Raw genomic sequence first — 9,831 nt, forward strand, 5'->3', positions numbered from 1 at the left:
GGGTTTTTTTTGTGCACTTGTACCACTTTGAGAAAGACTACCTATACTAAGTGCAGATAACCAGCTCACCTGAAAATTAAGCGTGTAATATCTAAATTAAACAAAGAAGTTTAATTTCTATAGAAAAATGACTGATAAGGCAAGGAAAATTCCAAAACAGAAATAGTCTTGCAGGCTTTCCCTGGCTGAAAAATGCTTAGCAAAACAAAAAACAGCATGTAATGGCCTCACAAAATTATCCTGAGGGCCGCAAATGGCCCCCTCGTTTCACTTTGCAAGCACTGCTGGATTGCTAAATACTGATTTACTAAATATAAAACTACAGTCAGCTTTTTTATTTATTCTGACCAGAATTTGGACAAAGCATTTTTTAGAATATGAAATGAGCAGTATAGTTTAGTGATTGAAATAACTTCTAGCTGAATAGCTAGAGGTGAAATAAGATCCAGTGCCACAAGAACATAAGTAAATAACCTAAATATCTCTTCATCCCATCATGGCATATGCTAACAATTAAAAATGTCGGCCAAACTTCCTAACAAACATTAATTAATGAATTATTCTCGTTATTTTTAGCATTCTCTGGGTCAGTGATATAAAACTCTGAGTCACATACACCTCCCCAAAGCCATTTCTGTCCAACGAGTATTTGGCTGAATATATGCAATTCAAATCACCATTTATGATGCTGGGATCTTTGACAAACATAACTCTTCCTCTAAACACAATTTCTAAAGAAGAAGCAACCCATTGCAAATAATTTTGATCTTTTTACATTATTTATGTTACTTTAACAGCATCCATTTAGCTAGAAATGAAAAAAAAAATAAATCACACCTTCGAAGCTGTTTGCCATTTTAAGTGATAAGATCTCATTTTCTCAGCAACAACACAGAGGGGGGAGCTGTGAAGAGGTGAGATCTGTCTACTGTCAACACTGAGAAATATTGAAGTTACACACTATCAAGTGGTGTTTTGTCCAGCAAACTAAGGCCATGGTTTCATTATTGACACTCAGCTTTTTTCCTTGGCTCGGGTCACTTATTTCAACACTCACATCACAGCAGACTCTTGTTAAATTCAGCGGTTCTACCAAGAAAAGCACACTTGAGCTGATGGCCCTGGTTTCAGGAAACCTGAATGAAATATTTGCTCAGTTTTGTCCTTAAACACGTCAGTCAGAGATGTTTCAGTCATTCAATGGGTAACTCTCAATGCCATTGGCAAAAAGCTGGATGTAAGCAAACATTAAGGGTGAGAGAGAAGTTTATGTTGCATTCAGCAGCAGCAGAGGATGACGTCTAAATATGGCAGAGTCTCAGATCAGTTATTTAACAGTGTGAATAGGATACACACTGTTGCCTCGCAATTCATAAAAGCTCCCCATTCAGCCACTGAATTCTTCATCCCAGCTAAAGTCTTCCAGGATGACATTTAATTCAAAAGTTGTTGCAGATATGTGTGAACATGCAAAGTAAAGTGTTACAATGTCCCCACAAAGTCTGCAACCTGCACCTGATAAAAAGTAAATCTGTATGAAATAAGAAAAAACTAAGAGAGTAGAAATAAAGGCTGAGTATTTCTAACATTCACACAGTTGTTTTTATCTAATTTACATATGAAATACGACTTCAATTATTATTTTATTAAGTTTGTTGGAGCATTCATAATAGCTATAACACATGGTGCTTCTTTTAAATAAACAAAGAAATTTAAAGAAATTGTCATCTATTAGACAAGAATGCAAAGAGATATATCCGTAAGAGGCATCAAAATGTTTTTTAGTCAGTACTGCAATCAAATTTTCAAGTTCAGTATAATGTGCTGCAAGACATTTTCAAACACTCTCACATGTATTTACGATTTATTAGTTTTTGACAAACATCTGATAAGCAAATGTTAGGATGGAATAATTATCTTAGCATCTTAAATTTATCTCATTCAATCAAACTGTCTTTTTGTCATTTATTCCTAACAGCTACAATTATCCAAAACTACTTTTTGACTACAAAACGAAAGGTTGGTCTTCACTCAAGCTGAATCTGTCAACATTCATGTGACAAAGAGGTGATGTCACTATTTAAAGAATTACTCTCCTAGCTGCCACATCACAAGATTTTCTGGTAGCTGTATGTCAAACTCTATTTACTATGAAATCTCAGCAGGAGTATTCTCATGAAGATTATGATGCTACTTGGTTATATCCTTTAAATCAATGCCCAATACCAACAGAGACCACATTGTCCTGATTTTTTTAAAACTATAGGATGGAGTGATGGATACGCGCTGACAGCGCAGTCATTACTGTTTGGCTGCAAGGCACTTGTTCAGGTCTTCTTTATCATGAGAACTGTCAACAGTGGTGATGGAGAACCAGTCATGTCTGCAGTGAAACATAACCATGCATGTACCTGCACTGCAAAAAATGTAAATCTAATTAAGTCAATTTTTCTTAAAATAAGTACGTTTTTTTCTGCAATTAGTATCATTTAAATCCGTTGATATCTTTTCAAGTTGTCCTGTACACAGATTGACAGATAAACTAACAAACAAACAAACACAAATTCGACTAAAAACATAGATTCAGTTCAGTACTGGTCAGAACATACCCTCATGATATATGTGTGTCTCATCACTTATGGATTTTAATGATGCCTTTTGAGATTTTATTTATTTATTTAAATTTATTTTCTTTTTTCCTGGGAGGATGAGCCTCCAGATTCATCAGAGCCTCCTGAAATTCATCAGGGCTTCAACAACAGGTTGCTATGGTGCAAGCCGACAGAACCAACTGATTATTTTAGAAATGCTGAGCAAAAGTCAGGTTGGCCCTGATTTAAGTCTGTTTGTTGTCACCATGACTGAGATGACTGAGAGTTTGGCCAGGCATGTTGAATTTATCAAGGCTTACTAACAGGCTTGGGTATATACATGCAACAAACATCTAGCAAGTTCATCTCTATGATTTTTTGTATCCATCAGCAGGGTATTTGAATCTAATCCTATACAGATAAGTTTGATTCTGTGGAATCGAAAAAAAAATAAACTTGTGCATTGTATATAACATAATCAGTTCATCCTAAAGACCGTGCCTAATTAAAAGCTTAGATTTATTTTTACACTCTATACATACAATCTGAGCTGGAGCAGAGCTAACCTGGAAACTAATAGAATAAAGTCTGTGATGTTAGGCAACCCCTTATATTACAAATTAGCATACTAGTTGACAAGTATGTAGCAGTTTTTATTTTTTATTTATTTATTTTTTTTTGTAGAAAACTTGTTTGCAGAAAAAATAGCTGCTGTGAAAACAAGAGTCAACTTGCCCAGTATCTGTTCAGAAAGGCTGATAACCAATGTAAATATATCTTTTGTGCAGCTAATATCTTTAACAGAAGCAGAAATACAGCACACAGTGGCGCTCAAATATTCACTCCAACTATAACATCTTACCCCAACCAGATGCTGTACTGGATAGAAATACAGAGGGACAAGTCCAGGTATTTGTGTCACATTTTGATTGGCACTACACTAAAGTCCACCCCTGTAGTTCTTTCGAGCTACAAAAGCAACACCTTCAAACTGACACTCTCACTTACAGGGACAGGTGGAATCTGGAAAAATAGGTCAAAGCCGCTACATCCCTCTTAGAGAGCATAACTATGAGCTTTTTTTCTACAATAGCCAGTTGGTCTTTATCGCCGCATAATAAACTTATGAACTCAGATGTGCCAAATACATCAGAACCAACAAAATAAATTGTAACCGACACCATCCTGTGGAGCACTTGGCTCTGCTGTGATGCGTCACCTCAGAGACGATGGACAAACTGAGAACAAGGCCCTGTTGGAGCCCTAAAAGGGCAGGTGCAGCCACGCGCTAAATGAACTGCTTGTTTTAGACCCTCTCCCTTCTATTGGCTGTTTTTTTCACAGCAAGTGAGAAGGAGATTGAGACTGCCTGCAGTTAAAATATTATTTGGATAGAAGGTGAGTAAAACAAACTGCCTGCAAATGAGTGAGGTATGAAGCTGGCTGTTCCTATGTCTTCAGTGTTCTGCTTTAAATCAATGAATAGGCTCGCTTTAGACACTTTGCAAAAAGGAATGATCAGGCTTTCATCTTAACCAGACTAACCAGTGAAAGAGACCCTTGAAAGAATCCACTTTCATACCAGTAAGTGAATGCATTATGGCTGATTAGTGATTAGATCTTACAACAGCATGTGGAAACTTTTACTACCCAAAGATTTGTACTGACATTTAGCTTCTTTAACCAATACTAATACTAAAAAAAAAAAAAAGTCTATGGTGTGTATTACTAACCTTTTCATAGAGCCATTTCTATCACGAGAAAAAGAATCAGGAATTTCTTAATTTGTAGAAGAATTGCAAATGTGTCTAATCTGCTCTAAAACGACTTTTCAATTTAATATTATGAAACCAGAATTAATATCTTACAATTGAACTGTATCTTCAAGGAACCCCCATATCGTGACATTATTCCGTTTTTGTTTCTAGCCAGGCACCATTTCACCTGCTTTTTGTTGAATAGATCTGATTTCCCTACAGACACACTATGACTATGAATGGTATTTTTTTTTATAGCTAACTAAATGCAGAACGTAGAATCATTCAATCCAGTTTTCAATTTATTTTATTTATATGACACCAATTCATAACACATGCTATCTCAAGGCACTTTACAGAGTCAATTCAATCAAATATGTGAGTAAAAGTGTCTCCCATTTGATGAAGACAGATAAGGTGGATTTTCAATCTCCTATGACACACATCTGGTAGGCAGCTGCAGGTTGGCTCTTATTTGGGCTCCAAGAAGAAAGAGGCTTTTTCTAGCTGACGAGAATCAAACACATTGTATAACAAATTGAACAATGGAATTATTATATTATATCCTAACTGAATAAAATCCTAATTACAATTAAACAGTTTATGAGGTATTGAAATCTGAAATGGCAACCTTTTATCAGATTTTATTAGTCTCTCTGAAGCCTTAAAAGATGAGGTTCCTGTCTAAATCTTAACTCTAATACATATTCTTAACTAAGAGGAGAATGAAAAAACTAAACCAAGACTTAGAACAAGCCTTGAAGCAACACTTTGTAGCTTTTAGACACTAGGGGCACTAAACTTTTAATTTTAAGGTTCAGATTTCCTGAAAGCAACTGACAGCAGTTGCGTTCAGTGTTGCAAAGTGTTTTTTAATCTGATAGAAGACTGCTTAGAACAATCGAGAAGTCGTGGAGTTACTCATAAAAAAATGTCACATTTTCTCTCAAGATTATTCTACATCAGATAACCAAAAATATGCCTGCTCAGGTAAAGGTTTTGTTGGCTAACAGCTTTTAGCTTATTTAGATTTCGTGCTTAAGGGTGGAGCTCAGACTGCCATAGCGGAGCGATGGATCTGATCTTCTCAAGTTACATAACCAAGTATTTTAGAAGGGCAGCCCGCATAGAACTTTGATGCGCACCAATTACTGAAATTGACCTGAAGATTAATTTAGTATATTTCAAAATAAGCTACTACTTGGTTATAAAGTTATGCAGTGTTGCTTTAATCTGCACCAGAACCACTATTATTAAACTAAGAGCTGGGTCATATTTGGCTTTTAATTCCTATAGAAGTGCAATTTACCTGCCAAAACTTAACTTGTTTATTAGATTCCCAGACAGGTTTTATTCGTCACCCTGCTTCACCTTCCAGTGTCTGCCTACTCAAACTTACTGTACTTCATCCAAATATTTCCACTGTACTCTTCAAAGCACATTTATCATGCTAAATCAACATTTTTGAGCTAAAAACTATATTGCTATAACTTCAATATCAGGTAAAGATTGGTACTTAGAACATTGTTAACCTGCAAACTGGTTCTGCTGGAGGTTTCTTCCTGTTAAAAGGAAGTTTTTCCTCTCCACTGTCGGTACAAGCATGCTTAGTGTGAGGGATTGTATTTGATCAATGAGTCAATGCAATCAACTGGTTTTCCTTAGATAGAAAACTTTGAATCAATTTGACTCTATGATCTGGTGAACTGTAAAGTGCCTTGAGATGACATGTGTTGTGAATTTGCGCCATAGAAATAAACTGAATTGAATTGAATCTCTAGGAGGAATCTACATTGACTGTGCTGCTCCTTCCCAGTGAACAATACACCTCCCTTCTAAGATCAATAACATGCTCACCACTGAGAAAAAGTGTCTCTTTTACCATTTTTCACATTGCTAGCAACATTTTTTATTTTTTTTGTTAATGCCAAAGTTGTGAAAATTAGTTTTCTTTACTATGGGTCTCAGACTTTATTCAGTCTTTTAAAAGAAGAGATACTGTATTGTGGTGTGATATGGCAGCTTCATGAATTGGAGCTTAGCTTCCTGCAGAGATGAAAGAAAACAACAAATATTCATAACAAATTCATTCATAGTTTGTTTTGTCTTTGGAAGGCTTAAAAAAGCCTGATATACCATTAATATAAGGCGTCAATACTTTCTATGGCAGCTTGGCCATAGAAACCCATTCCATGAAACTCAAATAGCTTTTTATGGTAAATCTGAGGGCTACAGGCAGAAAGTTGGAGGACTCGTCATCCCCTGACCCCACTCTGTGGTTTTATATGTTCACCACCTTTTGGTTGAGTTGCTGTCAATCCCAATAGGTTCAACTATTTTCCAACGCCACTAACAGTTGACTGAAACATTTAGCGGTGAGTATTTCACTACAGTTCCAAATATACAGTAAAATGCTAGAATTCAATGAGCCTCTGAGAGCGTAACGGTCAAGATGACACTAGAGATTACCAGCAGAGTACACAGAAAAAGAAAAAAAATATATTGTCTCTATTGTTTCTCTCGAAACATAAAAAAATAAAGGTACTTTCTTTTATGTAATGGGAACTTTTTAACTAACAACTGCATGAATACCTGGCATATGGTAAAGCAAGTAGGTCACCTCCTGCTGTGTTTCCAACCCTAAGAAATGAATCTTCCACTCAATCTACATTTTAGAAGATGAGCTTAAGCAGATCCTTCAGAGCAACTCATTTATCTCTGTGTGACAGCTGCCTTTTGAAACACATCCATCACCACCTAGCCTACCGATTCAAAGCTACAGAGGAAACTGCAGCATTTGTCTTAGGAAGCTGCCCTCACATTTTCAAGCAAACCATTCAACACATGCACAAGGAGTCACATTCTCACCTAAGGTGTTAAAAATGAAAACAGATGAAGAATAGGCTATTGCTGTCTTATCATGCATGATGTGAGCAGCTGTTAGAACATAGGAATCTATAAACAGAGGAATTCTTTCAGTTTGTGGTTGATTGCTCTCTCCCTGCTTTCCAATATGCTTCTGCCTGCTGTCAACAGGTGTAAGAGAAAAAAAACAAGCACAAGTAGCAGAAAAACCCTACAATAAAGCACTGCCTGCCAAGCTGGGATTTGCAGCTTGCATTCCTGGGTGGGTTAAAGTTTCTTTCTCCTTCAATGCTCCAGAGACTAAACATGACTTTACTCCCACTGGCTTCAGCTCAGTGGAAGTAAATCGTTTTAGTTTATTCAAAAAGATGACTCACACTCTGCACATTCAGGACCTGATTTTTGGTTTTCCTCCCAGCATCCTCAACATGTTAAAGCATACACCTGATTGTTTCAACACTGCCAGAGCAAAAATAAATAAAGAGTCCATTCCTTTCAATTTAAAGGAACCACCTATTCCTCTGATCCTGCCACGTTAGCTGTGACTGCATGACAGCATTTGTGTGAGATATTGCAGATGCGCTGCATCACTCTCCTCCTTATGATGTGTGCAATAAGACTGTAACAATCCCATCTAAAACAGATGCTGGTGTTTTGTTTTTTCCCCCCTGCTCGTTAAAACCTGTTTGCGGTGATGATCACTTACACAGGATCAGCGGGAGCCGAATGACCGCCAGTCAGAGCCTCTTTATTCCAGATACTGACCAAGAGAGGCGGAGGGATGCGCCGCTGCGTGCGTAAACTTCCGCGGCACCTGTCAGCTTGTCTCCCGGTTACTTTTCCTCCTCTGCCACTGCTCGCTTGCTCGGCTTATTGTTTTTTTCCCCCCACTTAAAGCTGCAAACGTCAGTGAATGGGTGATCACGGGGTTTGTATTAGAGGAGGAGGGAGGAGGAGGAGAGAGGGTGCGAGGTGAGCGATCAGACACCCAACCTTGATTCTTCCAGACACTGGTAGCGCTGATGAGAGATGAGTCAGTGATTGGGGATCTGAGCTGTTTTATTCAGTTTTCATTACTGTGTGATCTGATATTGAACCCAGTATTTTTGCTTGGCTGGCACATGGGCATCCTGCGCTCTGCCTGTGCTGTTCCTGCAGGGGGAGGGGGTGGATGGAGGAGGCTGTGGGCTGGCTGGATGCTTCATTCATAAACCCATTCAATGCAATCAAAAATAGGGAGGAAGGAAACAACCTGGGCTTTGGTCTTGAGTGGAAACAGTGACTGAAACCATTGCAATGCACAAAAGTATAGGCAATTATCTGTTTGATAATGTTTTTGTTTTTTTTTTTGTTAGAAAAAAATTATAAAAAAGAAAAAGTGTCATGATTTGATTATGGTTAGTTGACCCAAAAGCAGAGGCAAGGAGGCAGAGGGGACATTTCTTGTGATGATTTAATGGAAGGTTAAACTGGAAACAGAGGCAGGTAATCCAAAATCCAAATATGAAAACAAAAAGTCCAAACCAACAGGAAACCAGGAATCCAACAAATAAAAAGTACAAAAACTAACAGGAAAGCAGGAGTCCAAAAAAACTCCAAAAAGTCAAAAACATGAAAACAGGTCTAAACTAACCAGAAACCATGGAGACATCAGCTGGAGGAAGGCTCAGAGAGACGAGTTGGAGGAAGTTAGACGAGGGCCCAGCAAACAAGAACTGAAGAGGTAGAGCATTAAAAGGAGACTGAGACAAAGGGAGGGATAATGGGAAGATTGGGAACAGGTGAGGACAGAGCAGGAGAGGAAAAGAGCTAGGGAAAAAGGAGAACACAAGAGGGCAGCAGAGGGGAACAACTGAAAAACCTAGAAGACTGGAAATAACTAGAAAACGCAAGAACATAATAAATAAACCACAAAGAATATAAAACATGGAGCAAAGCAAAACGGAAAACTCAAAAGAAAAACATAACAGAGCCAAGACTGAAACAGTAACTGATAAAAACCCAAAGAACACAACAAAATAAGAATTAAACCATCAAAAACTATAAAACAAAGAGCAAAGCAAAACTGAACATCAAAAGAAAAACATAACAGAAACAGAAACCTAACAAAAATATTTTTTTTTTCTTAACAATAACTCAACAATATTCAATATTATACCATTTTACATGTTTCCACTTGCATTTTGAAAATGTATCTGGTGAGGAACACAAAGAAACTGGAGGACCTCTTTTCCAGAAGCGTAGTTAGAAATTTTTTTATAAGGGTTGCCAAGCAATAACCAATGTACACTGAGGGGTGGCCTAAAGCGGACAGGCACCAGAACCTCAGAGTCAATCTATACTGTTCCAACAGGAAAATATACAAGCAAAAAATCCATATTTTCTAAATAAACACCAACTATACTTTTCGAAAAGCCTTTGCTAATAAATATACGAAGATATTAAACAGTCATGTTTCCTAGATAAAAGGTAAAGTGGATAAAATTCTTTCAGGTGTAAGTTCTGGGGAGAAATCTTTTTCATTGTCATTACTTACCTAATTTTATCGATAATCATTCTGCATTCTGCAAGTGATATTTACTAATATCTACATATAACAAATTTCTCCACTGTGAGAT

The 9,831-nt window shown here is 37.2% G+C and overlaps 1 protein-coding gene across 3 annotated transcripts in view; it reads right to left on the reverse strand.

The window, feature by feature from the left end:
- Positions 1-8,043, reverse strand: part of LOC107092264 (rab effector MyRIP-like) — a 152,605-nt gene extending 144,562 nt beyond the window's left edge. For all 3 annotated transcript variants that reach the window (XM_015386627.1, XM_015386626.1, XM_015386625.1), the window contains exon 1: positions 7,920-8,043. The gene's annotated coding sequence lies outside the window, so the exon portion shown is untranslated. The remainder of the gene's footprint in view (positions 1-7,919) is intronic.
- Positions 8,044-9,831: the final 1,788 nt, after the last annotated feature.

Source organism: Cyprinodon variegatus, unplaced genomic scaffold (genome assembly GCF_000732505.1).
Source record: "Cyprinodon variegatus isolate N-32 unplaced genomic scaffold, C_variegatus-1.0 Scaffold372, whole genome shotgun sequence".
Classification (NCBI taxonomy): domain Eukaryota; kingdom Metazoa; phylum Chordata; class Actinopteri; order Cyprinodontiformes; family Cyprinodontidae; genus Cyprinodon; species Cyprinodon variegatus.